Genomic DNA, 19,104 nt, shown 5'->3' on the forward strand with positions numbered 1-19,104 from the left:
TATTAAACTGATGTTTTAAGGTAAAACATAAGGATATTAAGAAAAAGCACTTGTAAGTTTGGTGAAAAGGGAAAGATGAGTTTTATTCTTCTAATAACACAATAATTTGCCTAGAATAAATGTATTAAAAATTACACATTTTTTTTCTTCATCATATTTTTATTACATTTATTCATTCATTATATATCCATAGAGACATTTAAATTCAGAAAGTCAGACTGATACGAAGTTCTGACACTGGAGACTTCACAATTCCATTCATACAGAGCGGAGGATAAAAAACTGTACAGTAATTCCATCTGATTTTATTTAAAGACATTTTGAAGACATCTGAAGAATTTCATGAAAACATTCCCCTTAAGTTTATTTAAGTTCTCTTAAGTTCCCTCACTTTGTAATTAAGTTTTAAAATCTTCCTTTCTTTACAGCTAATTGCTGCATTTGATTACAAGAGATTTATGAGATTTGGTTGAAAAAACTCTGGACTACACTTAGACTATAGGGAAGAGAAGAGAAGAGAAGAGAAGAGAAGAGAAGAGAAGAGAAGAGAAGAGAAGAGAAGAGAAGAGAAGAGAAGAGAAGAGAAGAATAATGGAGAGAAGAGAAGAGAAGAATAATGGAGAGAAGAGAAGAGAAGAGAAGAGAAGAATAATGGAGAGAAGAGAAGAGAAGAGTAGAGAAGAGAAGAATAATGGAGAGAAGAGAAGAGAAGAGAAGAGAAGAGAAGAGAAGAGAAGAGAAGAGAAGAGAAGAGAAGAATAATGGAGAGAAGAGAAGAGAAGAATAATGGAGAGAAGAGAAGAGAAGAGAAGAGAAGAATAATGGAGAGAAGAGAAGAGAAGAGTAGAGAAGAGAAGAATAATGGAGAGAAGAGAAGAGAAGAGAAGAGAAGAGAAGAGAAGAGAAGAGAAGAGAAGAGAAGAGGACAAATAAAAGAGAAGGGTGAGATCTCCTCTGAAGCAGGGTGAAAGGTTTGGAGATGCTCTGTAGGAGGCAAGAGGGAAAGAGACCAGGTTGTGTTGTTGTACACTGACATGCTGAGAAAGAGGTCTCACACACACACACATACACACACACACACACACACACATACACACACACACAGTGTCTTCGGCAGTGCAGGAATAGGACAGAGAGGATGAGATTTCAGAGGTAAACAGTGCTCTCTTGAGATGGAACATTCCAGAGAGAGAGTGAGAGAAAGAGAGAGAGAGAGAGAGAGAGAGCGAGAGAGAGATCATATCTTTATAGTAACATGAAAATAAAAGAGAGACTCGTGAGGGAACGAGTGTTTATCGCTGTATAACAAAAGTTGTGTATTGTTTGTCTTTTCTTTAGAGATGTTCGACTCGGCATGATGTTGTGGTATAAGAGGAATAAAACATTTCAGGAAGCCGTGATATTAGAAAGCAATCAACCTTAGTGGTGTAAACAGACTGAGTTTCCTCATGCAGGATGTGCTGTGTGTTTTATTTTAACACACACACACACACACACACACACACACACATTCTCAAACACACATATCAACATACACAAGCACACATTCTCATACACACACGAGCATTCACATTCACACACACGTACACACACACACACAAATACACACACACACCAGTAAACAGCACAGACTCATACCCTTGATACTGGAAATGAATCTCTTCTTTAATGACACACACACAGAACACTAACACATACTGCAGGTGCCAGCTTCTAAGTCTGTCTGACTCTCTGTCTGTCTGTCTGTCTGACTCTCTGTCTGTCTGTCTGACTCTCTGTCTATCTGTCTGTCTGTCTGTCTGTCTGTCTGACTCTCTGTCTGTCTGTCTGTCTGTCTGTCTGTCTGTCTGACTCTCTGTCTGTCTGTCTGACTCTCTGTCTGTCTGTCTGTCTGTCTGACTCTCTGTCTGTCTGTCTGTCTGTCTGTCTGACTCTCTGTCTGTCTGTCTGTCTGTCTGTCTGACTCTCTGTCTGTCTGTCTGTCTGACTCTCTGTCTGTCTGTCTGTCTGTCTGTCTGACTCGCTGTCTGTCTGTCTGTCTGTCTGTCTGTCTGACTCTCTGTCTGTCTGTCTGTCTGTCTGTCTGACTCTCTGTCTGTCTGTCTGTCTGTCTGTCTGTCTGTCTGACTCGCTGTCTGTCTGTCTGTCTGACTCTCTGTCTGTCTGTCTGTCTGTCTGACTCTCTGTCTGTGTCTGTCTGTCTGTCTGACTCGCTGTCTGTCTGTCTGTCTGTCTGACTCTCTGTCTGTCTGTTTGTCTGACTCTCTGTCTGTCTGACTCTCTGTCTGTCTGTCTGTCTGTCTGTCTGTCTGACTCTCTGTCTGTCTGTCTGTCTGACTCTCTGTCTGTCTGTCTGTCTGTCTGTCTGACTCGCTGTCTGTCTGTCTGTCTGTCTGTCTGACTCTCTGTCTGTCTGTTTGTCTGACTCTCTGTCTGTCTGTCTGTCTGTCTGTCTGTCTGTCTGTCTGTAATCTTTAATTCATGCTCTCTCAGCACAAAACACCTGGCTCTTGGACTGTCGAGATCACATTCTCTCATCAAGTTTTACAGATTATTGCTAAAATACACAAAGCACAATGAAGTCCCTCAACCATGAATCTACGGTCAAAGTGGGAACAAAAGCGCTACACTGACAGCTCTGACTGACTGAAAGGAAGCTACGTGATTGATGCTAACGCTAATACTACACGCTCTGAATAAACAGCTAGAAGTAATAAAAAACATTCATCTCTCGTGCTGTGCGTATCCTAAAGGATTACATTCTTTTTTTTTTCTTTTAGGATCTTCACAAAGCTAAAATAAACTTCTCTCTGGTTGTTTTTTTTTTACTTTGTGGTTTCGGAAGCTTTCGCTTTTATGTAGAAGTTTGTCAAACTGGTGGAAACGTGTAAAGTCGCCCAGATGACATGTTGGATATGTTTAAACGAGCCATGGCCACAAGTTAAGATGTTGAGTCCACGGATTATTATTTTGTTCTTATGGGAATAAGAATGATAGATGCATGTTATCAATCACCTCCATTCATTCTTGTGCTTCCTCTAGACACAATAATCTACTTCCAGGGATTTTTCAGGATTTTTAATAAAATATAATAGACAATTAAATTAATTAGAAGTTAAATATTTTGTAATCAAAAACACCTACCATTAATCTGTTAAATTTTCTATAGCTATAGTCAAGACCATCCTTATCAAGTCCCAAACAAGTCCCACACTATTCCATATTCGAGACCGAGTCTTAGTCTTGAACAAGACCAAGTCAGGATTAAGTCCATATTAAAGCAAGAACGAGTAAAGATTGACTTTTAGAGTCTCACGAGTTATTATTATTGTCATTCTAGCTGTATCCAGGTATACGATAGAATAGACTAGCGCTCTCCAAGGCCTTGCTCACAGTAACACAAAGCAGCATACACAATCAACAACATGTGTAAATTAAGGAGGACAAAGTGGCAGCGCACAATGCACAATTCAATTCACAAAAAAGAAGACAAAACAATAAATGTAAACAGGGACAAGACAACAAATACACACGAGAGGTCCAGTGGTGTAGTGATGAGAAGGGCATAATCACAAATTGAAGCATAGAAGTCTCTAAATTATAGCGAGACTAAAATCCATCCATTTTTTCGAGGCCATGTCGTTACTTCTACTACTTGGCTTCATTTCTGCACAGCACCAGTGATTAGGCTGCTTTCTAAAAGAAGGAATTAGTTCTTGTCAGATTTTGTGCAAAGACAAACTTTGGGTTAAGACCAAATCGATATTCATCAAGACTAATGTCCAAGAATGAGATGAGCCCAAATAGAAATGGCAATAATTCAGAGAGAAGCATAAAATGCTCCAACGCCAAGTTTGATCTTTAATGTTTCCACTTTAATATTTATTTTTTCTAACAAAGTGCATCCGTCTTGTTCTTGACCCAGGGTGCACTCAAAATGGCTTCTGTTCCTACTGTACCACCTCAATGCCACCGACCCACCCACCCAAAACCAATGCGCCTTTTCCTTTCCTCCCAGTTTGACGGAAGCATCCCAGGTCCGATGACGACTTCACAACTGTCCCCAACTCTTCTCCTATCACCTCACCTAAATATAGCCTCGGATCATACATTCCAGACATACTCCTGCCCTGACCCCCCTGACCCCAAACTCCACCAACATCTCTTTGATGAACGTTAGAACAAAGCCTTTAAACTCTTAAAAAGATACTCTAGAACACTCCAGACTGGAATTCTACATCCGAGCCTTCATCCAGCATCGTTCCTCTCAGGGTCAGACAGGAGCTTGTCAAGCCAGCTGTTAACACCCTCCTTCCTGTGGCCAGAGTCTAATAGGTCTCTAAAACAGGAATGCATGCGTCCTCTGGCTGCCATCTCACGTTTTGCTATGTGACAAGTGCTTAAACTCGCACCGGATGGCTGTATAAAACTTTTAACGCCGAAGCTAGGTCACTTCTCTTTGGGCACACATTGTGTTTTTACAGTTCCCCTGATTAGTCAACGCAGCGAGGGAAAAATTTTCACTGCAGGGCTTTTATTGATTTATGTCAGTAGCCATTAGGTCGGCTTTACCGGCTGGGCTTTTAATGGAAACCAGCCAATGGCTAAAGCAGCATTAACAAACCTAGGGTTATTAATTAGGTGATTAATTAGGAAAGTTTGTTTCTTGTAAAATGGCAGTTCTTCTTTAAGCAGGCCTGTAAAATTTTACAAGAGCATACAGCTGACCTCAAACTGGATATTTCGGTGTCGAAGTGAACTGGTGTGCTATTGGAGCTCCTGGTTGTTGTTAATTTTATATTTGGCCAATAAAAGAAAGCAGCACAGACAGGACATGTGCATATGTGTGTCTCTGTCCTGTGGTGTTTTGGTAAAATAATGCACCAGGCTTCCACTCAGGGGCGCTACTGAGAAAACCTTGGACTTAAGGGAAAACCCTTAAACATTGTAAAATTTGAATGAAGAAAATAAACATCCTGTATTTGAGCCAAAAGTCTGGTTTACCCCAAAAAGTGAAAGAAATGAATCTATTTTTTCTTAAAATAATTGATTATCAGCATCGGTTACGTCATCCTCTTCCTCATCGACCGAGATCACTGGATATTTCGCAGGTGGTCACTCGCTTCACCCGACCGGTAAATGAAAATGAAAATGAAGGAATGAATTGAAATCAGAGAACCACATCACTCTCGTTCATTTGTATTTCATTTGAATTTCACGTGAGCTCAGGTTGTGTTACAAGCAACCAGTGCACTGGTTATCAGGGAATTAATGGCAGTGGAACAAAACCAGGAACTAGACGTAAACTAACATCTCCAGTCCTGTGAAGCTCGCTGTGCTAGACATTATTTTTTACGTTCATATACAAAGAAATTTGTGTCACTGTTGGATATTGTTACTTACAGTATTTGTCTATTTTGTAGTGTCATTATAATAGCCCTATTTTCTGGTGCTGCTCTCTCTCTCTCTCTCTCTCTCTCTCTTTGTCTGTCGTTCTCCATCTCTCTCATTTTCATGTGTATTTACAGAAAAGGCACTGTAGCGTGAAGGGATGGAGGGACAGAGGGAGGAGGGGGACTCATTGAGTTGACTTGATTACCGGCCCCCGGGAGCCCTTGCTGTGGAACCACTTAAAAGATAATGCCCCAAACGATGTTTTTTAAACTGTGGCCAGCGCAGAGCGCAGTTGAAACAATATGACTGATGTAAGGGAAATGAGAGCTGAATGGCCGTGTTTACAGGCCCTCAATGTTCACACATAAGCAGCAAATTCCAACATAAACATCCACTTAGGGCATGTAAATGTAGCAGCTATTAATAACTTCTTTCATCTTTCACCCAGTGAGTGAACATGACCTTCAGTGCTCTCTCTCTGTCTCTCTCTCTCTGTCTCTATATCCGCCTTATCTTTCTTTCTCTTCATGTTTCTCTCATTGTGTGCCTATCTGTCTATGTCTCTCTTTCTCTCTTTCTTCTGTCTCTCTGTCTTTCTGTGTGTGTGTGTGTGTGTGTACTTTGTCTTGCTCTGTGTATTTCTCTCTCTGTCTCTTATGCTGTCCTTTGCTCTCACTTTCTATCGTTGTATCTGTCTGTCTCTTTGTATCTCTTTGTTTTTGTGTCTCTTTTATTTCTCTTTCTATCTGTCTGCCTTTCTTATCTGTCTCTGCTTCTTTCCCTTCGTCTCATTTTTAGAGATCATCAACCTCACATCCAGGCCATTTTCCATGTGTTGTTGATGGAGACTTGTAGCAGCGTAGTAGCGGACACATTCTCTCTACCTGTTACTAGAGAGAACGAGACAGAGAAAGAGAGAGACAGACAGAGAGACAGAGAGAGAGACAGAGAGAGAGAGAGAGAGAGAGAGAGAGAGAATGTTGTTCTCAGTGGCCTTGACCTGGACAACCGCAAGTCATCTCGGTTTTATTCCTTTTACACAGTCAGTGTGGCTCAGAGCTAAATGAATCGTGTCAACTCACGTCAGCTCCAGCGGGAGAGGAAAAGGGGAAACAAGACCTCCATTTCCAGTTCAAGGGTTGTGTTATTGCAGAGCTCGTGTAAATAATAGCCATATGCTGCCATATTAGTTTTCATCAACGGCTAAAGGATGTCCTTAGAAATAATAGAAAGCTAACAAGCTCTCTCTCTCTCTCTCTCTCTCTCTCTCTCTCTCTCTCTCTCTCTGTTCCACACAAAAACACACATACTTAAAAACATTTTTAAACTGGTGCCAATGCTGCATCATTTAAAGAAAGAAGGAAATAAAGATGATGAAAAAGAAGAAGAAGAAGAAGAAGAAGAAGAAGAAGAAGAAGAAGAAGAAGAAATGTTTTTCAAATTATTATTATTATTATTATTATTATTATTATTATTATTATTATTACTCTTATTATTATTTTATTTCAATTTATGTTACTTTTAAATTAGTTATTTTTACTTTTATCACTTTATTTTTTATAAAAAATAATTCACCTTTAAAAATAACTTTTATTCCCTTTGTATATACATTTTCATGTTTTAATATCTTTTTACTGGTTAAAGCTAAAGATTGCATAAATCTGGTTTACTGTATTTTAATTACTAAATTTATTAAAAAAAAAAAAAAAAACAATATTTAACAAATAAAATATTTCATAAAAAAAAAACCCAAATATTTATTTATTGAATTGATTACAAAAAATAATGTTTAATAAATAAATAAAACCCTTTAAAGTTTATAATGTAGGGAGTGTGTGATATAACTAAAGTTTTGCTTTAACACACCATGAGCTCTACTTTCCTAATGAAAACACACCAGTCATTACCAGTCCTGTCACATGACCTAAGAGCAGATCCCAGAAGCTCCTCCCTTTATAAAGAGAGCTTTTGCTAGCACTGGTGTTCTGCTGTTTCATGACACAGCTGGGTGACATCAATCCGTAAACCTCTTCCACGGTCAATCTGTCAATCTTGAACGACCGAGAACTGGACAGTGACGACGAGCTTCACACAAAAAAAAAAAAAAAAAAAATCATTAAGTTATACAAATGACGTGAAAGAAAAACGGAACAATAAAAATGACTTACTGCGATAAGTTTCTGTTTTTGAATTATTTTATTTAGGAGAAAAAAAGTGCACTTGGAATCACCTGAGTTGCTAATATTTTTGGATATGAACGTGTTTATTCATCGAGTTGAAGAATGTAATGTTGTCTTTGTTTCGCTTCTGTGTGGGAACATCGCTAATCTGAAAACAGACCAAAAGCAAACCCATTGGGGGGCAGACTAGCTGACTTTCAGTCAGAAGATCATATTCCTGTCATCAGAGATGAAGGATACAGCAACAGGGTGGGCAAGAGAGATACAGAAAGAGAGAGAGAGAGAGAGAGAGAGAGAGAGAGAGAGAGAGAGAGAGAGAAGCACTGCTACCCCTTTCTGGACTTGGGGTCAGAGGGAAACGGCATCTCCCAGGGAAGGCCAACAACTGGCCATCACCCTGCCCGCTTGTCCTCATCAATCATCCAGCTTTGTTGACCAAGCAACATGATGTCACTATTCATTTCATGAATTCCACTGGCACAAGACACCACAGGGAAGCCTGCAGCTCTCAGCGAGCATTTCCTGTCCTGCGGCATTCTGGGATAGGCCTGCTTCCTCCAAGAGGATCGGTTGGTCCTTCGTTTGCTTTTATTTTCTGTCTTTTTCATCCCATTCATTTGTCATTGGTGACTCGGTTTTTCTTTCCTTCACATTTGTTAGCGTTAGCATCCACATTGTTTTTTTTGTTTTTTTTTTCCCTCTTCTTTTTATTCCCAGCACCGCTGCTGCTCCGGGCCCTGAGTGTATCAGCAGTTTTGTTAAAACGATCTTTTGATGAGTGCCTTTTAATAGCGTGGAAACAGCCTTTTGATCAAATCGCACATTTTGATGAGCGCGGAACGACGACGTAGCGTGCAATTACGATGAATGCGAGTCATTTTGAAAGAATGGTGTCAGTACGTTGAAGCTGAAAAGTTGGTGGCTTCTGAAAAGGGAGGTGGAGAGAAAAAAAATAAAAAGAAACGTTCAAAGCTGATAAACGCCTCAGGACTTAAACTGTCTGTATGGTGCTTTGATTGTAGTTTATTTTTGGTGATTATAAAAAGCAGGCTGTTGATTTATTAGCGTTACATAAAATAGGGACCTCTTGCACAGGCGATAACTCAGTGTACGCAGAGCAGGTTATTACTGCTGACTTTAATAGAGCTGTATTTACTGTCAGTCGTCATTGCTTTCGTCTTTCATCTTTTCTCTTTGCTTTTTTTTTTTTTGTTGTTGTTGTTGTTGTTGTTATGATATATCTGCTGATCCACAAGCAGGTTTAATATTTGTTCTACTATTTCCTGCTTCTCTTCCCTGCTTGTCTCTCTATCTCTCCACACCTCCTTCCAGCTTTGAGAGGCTTAGCAGGAGCTTAGCGCGCGGGTCAAACCACCCTTTGGCCTGCATCGCTCAGCCGTTTGAAGTGGTGCCAGGCAGGCAGAAACCCTGCGACTCGCCCAGATCGCCCGACAGGTATGGGGTACAGATGTGCCCGTCTCCGCTCTCTCGCTCTCTCTCTCTCTTCTTGCTTTCACCTTGTTATTATTCTATAGTTTGGTTCTGCATTCCTCGCACCCAGCCTGTGGTAGACACAGACCCTTCGACTTTATTGCTTACATATGTCCACCTCTCTCCCCCACAGCGAGTTGAGACAAAACACAGAGGAGCGAAAGAGACAGAGGGAAAAGCACTGGAGGGGAGGAGAGGGCAAACCCGTCCCACCTTGAACTAATTCGGGAAGGGGCCGGAGAAGGTGCGGCGAGGCAGGTCCGTGCCAGTGGGGTTTCAATTTGTTAGGGCATAAACAGATACTAAAGGCAGAGTAATGGAGGAGTGATTTATCACGTCGGCTAGTCACGACTACACCCCCTCCACATCACCTCTCTCTTTCTCTCTCTCTCTCTCTCTCTCTCTCTCTCTCTCTCTCTCTCTTTTCAGCCAGGCCTGGGTATGTATTAGAGAGACATAAGCTCTCAGCTCATACAAAGCAAAAGCAACAAAAAAGTTGATCAGATGTGCATATGTCAAAGAATAAAAAGTGCTCATCTTCCTGTCAGGGGTCAAGCCTTCGCTTTCATCTCGGATCTGGAAAAAAGTAGGCCATGTTAAATTGTATAAAAGGCACATGAGTCGGACATGTAAGGAAATATGTCTTGAAATAAACGGATTATTTCTGTGCAGAGAAATCGTGTTTCAATTTGACTTGAATTTTTTTTTTTTTGCTGCCAGAGCACAGCTATGCCTTTGATCCTGCCTGGCTTCTGCCTGCACATGGCTAACACATCTTTCAAAAGATAAAGGGGCAGAAATATGTTCCGTGATGATGTCATCTGGTGCTCCAGCGGCGGCCCAGGGAGCGAGACAAACTTTCACAGGAGAGACTTGCACCCGTGTGTGTGTGTGTGTGTGTGTGTGTGTGTTGCAGCTCACTGATCTGTTTGCAAAATCAATTACAGATTGTCCAAACTCGGTTTTCCCTCTGTAGGAACTTAATCGTTCTGACCCCTGCTTAGGATCATTCAGATGAGGTCTGACATTTTCTTTTTTTTTTTCTTTCACTCTCTCAAACACACACACACACACACACACACACACACACACACACACACACACACAGCTCTGGCCAGACTCCTCTCTAGCACTTCGATACATTCGTGCGCTCCTTACAATTCAGCAGAGAGTCATTTATCATCATTTGCCTGTGTATCTGTCCCTTTGATCAGCTCCTGGACTTTATACAGTACATCTGCTCTGCATTTAGCCTCCCGGTACGAAGCAGCTCAAAAGCTATTACCTGGCATAACAAAGGAACAGTTTTATTGGAGACTTTGTACCTCGAGTAAATCCCGCATCCTCTTCGGATGGAACGGCCCACGAATGCGGAGGATTCCCGTGATCCAGATGGGGAAGTCATCATTTTTCTTTTACGTCTCGTCTCTGCTTCGAAATACTATTTTTAAAGATTAAGTAATACCGTTCTGAGCGTGTGTTTTATTTGGTAGAAGTCCATTAATTGCGCTCATTTATCATTTTAGACGCTAATAGAGGAATAACATTTTGTACTGAAAATGTGGAAGAAAGTACAGTGTGATGCAACAGCTAAATCATCTCTTCAAACCGAGAATCAACCACTTGAAAGAGTGTGTGTGTGTGTGTGTGTGTGTTTGTGTGTGTGTGTGTGTGTGTGTGTGTGTGTGTGTGTGTGTGTGTGTGAATGATCCCCTAACCCTCTCCGTCTCCGGGCGCAGCCCTGCGCCTCCACGCCACTAATCAGATCTAATCAGAAGTGAAATGCGTTTTTCTAAGGAAGTAACTGGAAAATTTCACAATCTGCATTTTCTCAGACCAAACTGATTAGAGAAACATTAACCTCCCCTCCGAGTCACTTCCAATCTACCTTTCATCTGTCTCGCCAATCACCTAATTATTTAGGCAATGACCTGGGGATGCAGTTGCACCAAAAGATGAAATGCATGCCATAAAGTTTTTCTTTTCCTCCCATTTTCCCACCATATATGTGGATATGACCAGTACTCCTTACAGAGCAAATGAGGATAATTGAGCTGTGTGTGTGTGTGTGTGTGTGTGTGTGTGTGTGTGTGTAGCCCACAACTCTGAGGTCTATAGGGAGTGTGAAAGTGGTTGAGTCCTGTTATTGCAGAGGTCATGATTACAGTAGGGCTTCTGAGAGTCGTGCAGTTTCACTGCAGCCTTTAGATTGAGTATCGACTAGCTGTCATAGCAATAAAAAGGCATCAGTTGAGAGTTGCCAAATATGCGAGCTCCACCGATACAAAAGGTCACGTTGTAAGTAAGAGGTTAAATATACCTTCGAAGTCAATAACCTCACATTTACGACTTTATTATTTGATATGTACGCCGCCGGTTTGGACAAAAGTTTGGACGATCCTGCTAGACAGGGTTATCTTCAATTTTATACGATTTCCTAATGGAATCATTTCTAAGCCTTAAACCAGACTGACATCTGTGAGGTAGAAGAAATGCCACAGAGCTCGAGTTTGTGCCCTTCCTTTATTTTCCTACATATTGTTTTTAGTACAGCGTGTACTGTAAATGTAGCGTATATGTCTAGCACATGTGTAGCGAACCACAGGGATGTGTTAGCCTAGCGGTTACGGTGTTGGATTAACAATTGGAAGGTTGTGAGTTTGAACCCATTGTCCATCAAGCTGCCACTGCTGGGCCCCGATGCAAGGCCCTTAACCCTCAATTGCTCAGCTGTGTAAAATTATAAAAAAAAATGTATGTAGCTCTGGATGAGGTCGTCTACCAATTTCTACAAGTTACACAGAATTCTTCTTCTTCTTTTTTGTGAGTTACTAAAAACATTGTAGAGATGTGTTTGCAAGATTGTGTTAGATGACTAGAGGAGCGAACATGCTTTACAGATATTATCCAGTCCTAAACGTCACTATATATATGAATAAAATGTACTTATATATATATATTTTTTATAAAGGTGTTGGATTTCTGATCAGAAGGTTGTGAGTTCGAGTCCCAGGTCCACCAAGTTGTCACTGCTGGGCCCCTGAGCAAGACCTTTAATCCCGAATTGCTCAGTTGTATTAAATGAGATAAAATGTAAGTCGCTCTGCATAACGGCGTCTCTCTAATACCAGAAACATTAATGTTGAAGGTATAAAAAATCTACTGGAATAAAGGCAAATTGCTGTATTGTAAGAGGAACATTGCATAATGTTTGCATAAGGATTGCATAATTCCTGAATACTTGCAAATTCCTCTATATAGGAGGTTCTAGCAGAAGGACGAGTATGGAGGGATAGACAGGAACGGAAAGGTGGAAAGGGTGAGAAGACGAGGCTTTGAACCTGCCGCATGCAGGGTTTCAGTTCTCTTAGCTGCTCAGATGATAAGAACCCTTAGCTCGATGGGGCAGCGGTGTTTCTTTCATCTCTCTTTTTCTCGTTCTCTGCTCTGTGTTATCGTCGCTCATGTCACCATGAATATTTGTACCTGACACCCAATCTGAAAACAAAACAGAAGTTTTGGCTTTGTAATTATATTGTACTTTTGCAACTTTTATAATTTTATGTGTAATTTTTATCATTTTGCATAAAATGTATAAACTTTTATAATTATAATTAAACTTTTATAATTTTATGTATAATTTCATGTATTTTTTTATATAACTTTTATAACATATGTATATATATATATATATATATATATATATATATATATATATATATATATATATATATATATTTGTGTGTGTGTGTGTGTTTAATTGTGTCATTTTTTGTAATCAGAATGTTGATCTTAATAAAAAAAAGAAAAGTTCTACAAGGTGTCCAGAACCCAATCTGAGTCACTTTTATAATGTCATTTTTTTTTAATTAATATTTTTCATTTATTTTTTATTTTTTTTTAACGTTGCAAATTGTACAATTACAACGATGATCTCAATAAAAAAATTCTACAGGATTCTATGACTTATGGGACATTTTCTATCTTAACGATCCTTCTATCACTTAATGAGTGAACTTGATTCTGGTTTGTCTGCAGTTTGGTTTGGTTTCACACTAAACAGAAATAAAATAAAACATTGCCTGAGGATTACGTAAGGTTGAAAATATCCTCAGAAAGTACAGAAATACAACAATCGATAAAGATAAACAAACCTGCCACATTCATGTTGAAATTACAAACAGCACAAAGAACATGGAGTCAATGCGAAATAAATATTTGGACAGTTACATAAATAACTAGCTTAAAATTTTCTGTAATTTTATTGTATTTAGTTTCCTCTTTCGTTTGTTAGTCCAAATCTCCAGCTACTGTTAGTGGTTCTACGGCTCTGTCTTTTGGCTCAGTTTTGCACCAAAGGTCACAGTTTATTACAAGAAATCAATCTGGAACCTAAAATCTAATATGTCGCTGCAAATAAACCATGCAAAATATCGCTTGGAATAGAAAACTAGGCTTAAACCACTAGCTTCGAACTAGAGATTTATCACAACTTGGAGGTTTTACAGTGTTTTATTTAAAAAAAAAAAAAAAATACCTTTATATTTGTAAGACATAATCTTCCATTGTTCACCTTAAATATAGATAATACAGCTATAGTGATCTAGTTCAATCACAAACTGATTTGGACTTTGTTTACAGCTAACGTTAGCTGTGTAGCCATGGACACGAGTACAAAAATGCCATAAATCTTTGTCAGAAACTATAGAGTTTTAATGAGTCGTAATAAACGACACATAAGTCAAGGGCTGTGGTGTTTCTCTGAGTTCAGGTACAATTAGTACCACCAGGTACTACAGATAACACAGATAACGTCGGAATCTAATCCTAATCCGATCGTAACATCGTTACGCTAAAAAACTGCGCCACACTCTTTCATCTCTTTTATTTTTTCTTTGCCGGAGGTGAAAAGAAATCACATTTCCATCAGGATGAACTGGTCCAGGCAGTGTTATCAGTACAGCGAGCCGGACTCTGGCAGGACCCTCTCTATAGTGATTAATTGCTTCTTTGCTACGACCGGGGCTCTTGTGCCGGTGCTGAGAACCTGGCTGGAGGGAAGACCTGATAAGCGCAGCTCTTATTAACCCTCTCACAGGGAAATGTCAGTTCCACAGACAACACACACTCACTGACAGCGAGTGGGCGTGAAGTAAAATGTATATGATGTTTAAGGAATTTAATGTTGTAGTGAAATAATCAACAAAGCAGACATACTGTTAGCTAAACAAAGTTTATAACAATTAACAAATAACAGAATGTCCTGGTGTGTTCTATACCTACATTCTACATACTTTTTATCCCATTTCAGTTGACGTTCATATTAAGAAGCGTCCATATAACGAGTTACTTCCTGTTATCGCTGACTGTAACAGCTATAAACTTTACAAACTGACAACGTGACTGTTATAAAGTTCTGACACTGGAGACTCCTTCCATATGTATTTGTATATTCTATAAATAAGCAACAGCTTGTTATTTAAATCTGGTTTTCATTATGCTAGGATTATGTGGAGCGTCTCTTGGAGTATGTGTTAGAAACTATAACATTATTATTATTATTATTATTATTATTATTATTATTATTATTATTATTATTATTATTATTATTCGGGTTAGTGGCTATGGTTAACCGTTGCTGTTATAGAAAATTAACCAACATCTTCTAACCAATCAGATTTAAGGATTTAGAATCATTGTGGTATCAAAATGTTTTAATTAATATTTCTTTGGTCTTTGGAAAATAAACTTTATTTATTTATTTATTTAGGCATAAGATCTACTTCTCTGTGTAACAAAGTGCCACTAAACGCTCTTCAGGTTTGAACCTCTTCGAGCTTCGTGTTTTTTTTTACACATCAAAGCATTAAAACATAAGAGGAATACGGCCAAATGACGCCGCTTGAAGTCAATATGTATTACAAAATCAATCTAGATGAAGATCTGCCCATCCTTCTAATTACAGGAGGTGACTGGAGATTGATTTTTAATTGCAAAAGTAATTACATGGAGCAGATAGCCAGTGACATTTGATTATCTCTGTGATTGATTAAAAGGCCTTGCTGGCGGGCCGAGTGGCAGGCCACGGGATCCAGACAAAAGAGAAAATTAAAAAAAGTTGTCCTGTTTGTAATCACACATTTCAAGGGTGAAATTACAAAGCCAAACATCCCCCTATGAGATCTGTGTGTGTGTGTATGTGTGTGTGTGTGTGTGTGTGTGCCCTCTTTGCATTTAAAAGGCCTGTTGTCACTCTTTGAGAATGCCGACTTTGTAGAAGAGTTTTGGCAGAAATCAAAATGATGCCATTAATTCTTTCCTTGGACTGCAGTCACAGAAAACATGTCCATATAACAACTAATTGTATTCGATGACATTTCGAATTATGTCCAAAACTAAAACGTACAAATGCGTACTAAATGGTGTTTTGGCATTTTAATCCAGGCTCACATACAGTATAAACATAGTGATTATGTTTACCATGAATAAAAGTAGGACTTTGTTTCAATATCCTGCTGTTAAACTCTGACTTCTTGTAATCTGTGGCTTCTGTATTGTTTATTCATTCATTCATTCATTTTCTACCGCTTATACGAACTACCTCGGGTCACGGGGAGCCTGTGCCTATCTCAGGTGTCATCGGGCATCAAGGCAGGATACACCCTGGACGGAGTGCCAACCCATCGCAGGGCACATAAACACTCTCATTCACTCGCGCAATCACACACTACGGACAATTTTCCAGAGATGCCAATCAACCTACCATGCATGTCTTTGGACCGGGGGAGGAAACCGGAGTACCCGGAGGAAACCCCCGAGGCACGGGGAGAACATGCAAACTCCACACACACAAGGTGGAGGCGGGAATCGAACCCCCAACCCTGAAGGTGTGAGGCAAACGTGCTAACCACTAAGCCACCGTGCCCCCTTCTGTATTGTTTATCTATTTATTTTTTATTTATTTTATTTATTTCTATTTGGAATTGGCATATTCTCGGTTTAATTATTTTTTCCGGAAGCCAAAAAAACGAGTTTGCCACTGATTTGTTGTGTCCATGTTGAGTACTGAACGTCTTTGTCACGTCTCACTCCACAGTGGTGTTAATATGAAGCTCATATGATTGTAGACCCTCAGAGATTTAAGAATTTGAAGAGTTTCAGAAGGATTTCTGTCTTTATCTAGACCACTAGAGAAATATATACATAGAAAAGTACATTTTTTTCTAGACAAATGTTTGTATCTTCAAAGTAAATCCTGAAATCAAACCCATTTCTTCTCTCTGAGATGCTCCAAGTTCTTGTTCATAATCAGCTGAAATTTGAAGGTTTTTATCTTCAACCACCAAAATTCTGTGGAAGTTTATCAACAGAGAAAAACACACGTCTCTCTCACACTGAAACACAACAGAGTCTTGCGACTTGCGATTATAAAATGATTCAGTGTTTATACTGATAGAAAGTACCGATGTCCTATAAGTCGAAGTCCATTCCGCCGATGTAACAGAACTCCAGTGGACTGGTGATGAAAATTCTGAAATCGATCCGATGGCAACAATTTATGCAAAAATGTCAAATATTTTGCGCAAAACACGCAAAAAACACGACACAGCAACTGGGAAAATACACAGTGCGTAAACGCAGATGTGTAAATGATGTGCTGTACATAATAAATTAAAAAAAAAATTGAAGTATGTAGATTTACTTTAATTGGCTTCTGAACACCATGTAGATATTTATTTATTTATTTATTGAGATAATCATTCATTGTGATTATTAAATACACAATTTAAAAAAAACATATATTACGGATAGGTGGAGGGAGATGATTCGCTGTAGCGTTGTGACCCCTGATGGGAAAAGCCGAAAGAAAAAGTAATTAAAAATTTCCATTATACAATTTGCTCTAATTGGGTCCTGGACACTATGTAGAAATGTTGTATCGTGATCGTCATTGTATTCACACGTCTTTCTCTCTCTCTCTGAAACACAACAAAGTCCTGACTCGTTTTAAATCAGACATATGACAATAAAATAATTCACATTTACGGCATTTGGAAGACACTCTTATCCAGAGCGACTTACATTTATCTCATTTCTATACAGTAGCTGAGCGAATGAGGGTTAAGGGCCTTGCTCATGGGCCCAGGAGCTTGGGCTTGGTGGCACTGGGATTCAAACTCACAACCTTCCAGTAAGTGATCCAACACTTTAATCACTGAGCTACCACATAATTTATTTGTTTATACTGAAAACGTCCCATAAGTTGATTTCCGTTCACTAGTGTTGAGTAAACTACTATGAGATTTAGGACTAATCTGTTTTTTTGCTATGATACTGAGCTTTGCATATTTATATTTATATATTTATTTATTTGTTTGTTTGTTTGTTTGTGTACTCTGTCCCTTACTCACTCATTCATTCACTCCCATTTCATTCACACTTCACTGTACAGTCTATTGCCACCTCCTGGTTCGGAGGCTTTACATTCGTCCACGTTTTCCGACCACCGGCTCTCTTCTTTTCGGCTTCTTTTCACACGAGATGTGAAGGAAACCTTGGCGGCGATCAGTCGACCCGCAGGCGATATTTTTTTGTCGTTGTTTTTTTTTTATTTTTTTTATGTTTTTTGGGTGTGTCGCCGCTTTAAAATGTAAAATTGCGCCTCTTTGTCCTAGGATAACGTCCGAGCAGTCTCTCTTTCTGCTTCTTTCTCTTTCATTTCTTTGTTTGTCACCTCCTGTTTTAGTGTTACAACTCCACCTGTTGTTAATAAATCCCTGAGGCTCATGAAGAGAAAAAAAAAACACACTCACGCATATGCACTCGCAGTCTCGGTCGCAGCCGCAGTCATGTGGTGACGCGTGTATTCCCTACTGTAAGACGTGTCTATAAATTACAGCGTGTTAAGGCATCATTTAGTTTGGATTGCTAAGCCGGCGCTGTCACTCGAGTGCAAGGTTCAGCCTTTAAGGCCTCCACCAGGGCGCCATTTATGTGTTTAATTTACAGAGACTTGCCTAGAGGAAACTTCCCTCTTTTATGAAGTGGTATTAGGGGCCTATTTAGTTGTCATGGCAGAGATGTGCATGGCAGTGTGGTGCACAGGCTAGAAGCCAGTCGAGGAAGATGAAAGAGGTTGAGAGAGAGAGAGAAAGAGAGAGAGAGAGAAAGAGAGAGAGACTGGGGGAGAAGAAAAGAAGAAAAAAGGGCGAAGATTTCAAATGAGAATTGCTAACCTTTTAACTGAAAGCTTTCTCCTGGCTGCCAGGCAAGACAGCCAGCCATCCATTTGAAGACAAGTGAGCAAGAAGGGCTGAGAAACCAGGAGGGAGGGACTGAAGGAAGGAAAAGAGAAATGAATAAAAACAGCTGACTCCCTCCTGATATTGTGCCCCCTCAGGACGTACAGGGTCTGTATTGGCTTAAGCAGGAGAAGCCCTGGAGGGGGTCAGAGCACAACTCAGGGACTTCTAGGAGAAGAAAAAGAAGGAAAAGAAGAAAACAGGAAAGAAAAGGAAAAGCAGATGAAGGAGGAGGTAAATTATCACATATATTCCTCCGAGCGACGGACGATGTGACTAGCTTCACTGGATGACACAAGAAGTCTGGGCTTATTAAATTTCAATGAAGTTTACAGATTTTACACCACACACACACACACACACACACACACACACACACACACACACACACACACACGTGTAGTTGTGTAGCTTCGGTGGAGTAGTATAGAGCTTCAGGTGTTGGGTGTGTGTGTGTGTGTGTGTGTCTACTGGTGTGAAAAAGTCTTAAAGGTGGACAAAAAGGTGGAAAAAAAAACACATTGGAAAGCTAAGTGCATTTCTTTCTTTCTTTCTTTCTTTCTCTATAGCAAATTTTCCAGAAATTTCTGTTAACGTTCGAGCAGAAGAGTTACTTTTTTTATTTATCTTTGTCCTCATGTATTATATTATTCCTCTCTTTTTAATCTTAAACTTATAATAATAATAATAATCTTTTAATTTTTTGTTGGAATCCTCCTGTAAGCTCCAGCAACACA

Source organism: Tachysurus vachellii, chromosome 23 (assembly GCF_030014155.1).
Source record: "Tachysurus vachellii isolate PV-2020 chromosome 23, HZAU_Pvac_v1, whole genome shotgun sequence".
NCBI lineage: Eukaryota > Metazoa > Chordata > Actinopteri > Siluriformes > Bagridae > Tachysurus > Tachysurus vachellii.